This window comes from Mastomys coucha, chromosome X (assembly GCF_008632895.1).
Source record: "Mastomys coucha isolate ucsf_1 chromosome X, UCSF_Mcou_1, whole genome shotgun sequence".
Classification (NCBI taxonomy): domain Eukaryota; kingdom Metazoa; phylum Chordata; class Mammalia; order Rodentia; family Muridae; genus Mastomys; species Mastomys coucha.
The window spans coordinates 162,423,556-162,424,579 of NC_045030.1; the positions used below are offsets into that span (position 1 = coordinate 162,423,556).

The 1,024-nt window shown below is 35.8% G+C and overlaps 1 protein-coding gene across 4 annotated transcripts in view; it reads left to right on the top strand.

Moving 5' to 3' along the window:
• Positions 1-1,024, top strand: part of Arhgap6 (Rho GTPase activating protein 6) — a 484,877-nt gene that overhangs the window by 381,082 nt on the left and 102,771 nt on the right. The window lies entirely within an intron of this gene.

Below are 1,024 nucleotides of genomic sequence, written 5' to 3' on the forward strand. Positions count from 1 at the left end.
TTTTTTAAAGTGAATGGTCAAGTTTCTCCAGCGTACTCAAAACAGTCACTTATGATTCTTCAGACTTTTTATATCAAGATGCATGGATTGAATTCCCATTCTTGTAAAAATCTAAAGTTCACCCAAAATACCACAATCACTGGTATTCTTTCTCTGCTTCTATCACAGATGTTTTCTCTGTCCCTTCTGACCTCTATTACCACTCTGGTGTCCACCAAAAAAAGAGAGACCAAGGCCTTTTTACTTGGACTCTTCTAGAAAACCACCTGTCATGCAAACAACCATGACTTCAAGACTATTACAGTAGGAACACTTACTCTAATGCCACAAAAGACAAAGTAAACAAATGTCATATACCATACAATATACTTGAAAATCAACTTGTATACTTACAAATGTGTTACAAGAGATATGGCCCTGATTTTACTACAGAGTCAGTTGGCTTCTCTCTAATCCAGTAGTTCCCAAACTGTAGGTCATGACCCCTTTGTGGGGTCAAATGACACTTTGACAGCGGTCCCCTAAGACCATTGGAAAACACAGATATTTACATTACATTTCATATCAGTAGCAAAATTACAGTTACGAAATAACAACAAAAATAATTTTATGGTTGGGGGTTACCACAGCTTGGGGAACCATATTAAAGGATGTCAGCATTAGAAAAGTTGAGAGCCACTGCTCAGGTCTTTTCTAACCCATACCAGTTTCTTATATTGCTAACTGAAATTCTCCTCACTTTTCAGAGTATTGCCCCCATGTTTTCATCAGTCTGTCCTTTGTTTAAGCAACATTAACCAAGTCAGTTCACCTGGAGGGACTTCTGACTTAGCTATTAAGTTTACATGTATTTTTACCTCTTTACTGTACTAAAGCATTGGTTGGTTTTACTTTATTCTACAATTTTACCATTTAAGAAGTAAATTTATAATTAGTGACAGCAACTATTGGGTTTTGCATCAATATGGAATCACTACAGAAAATGTTCATGTAACTGGTGACAGAGTTGGATTTTTTTTTTTTT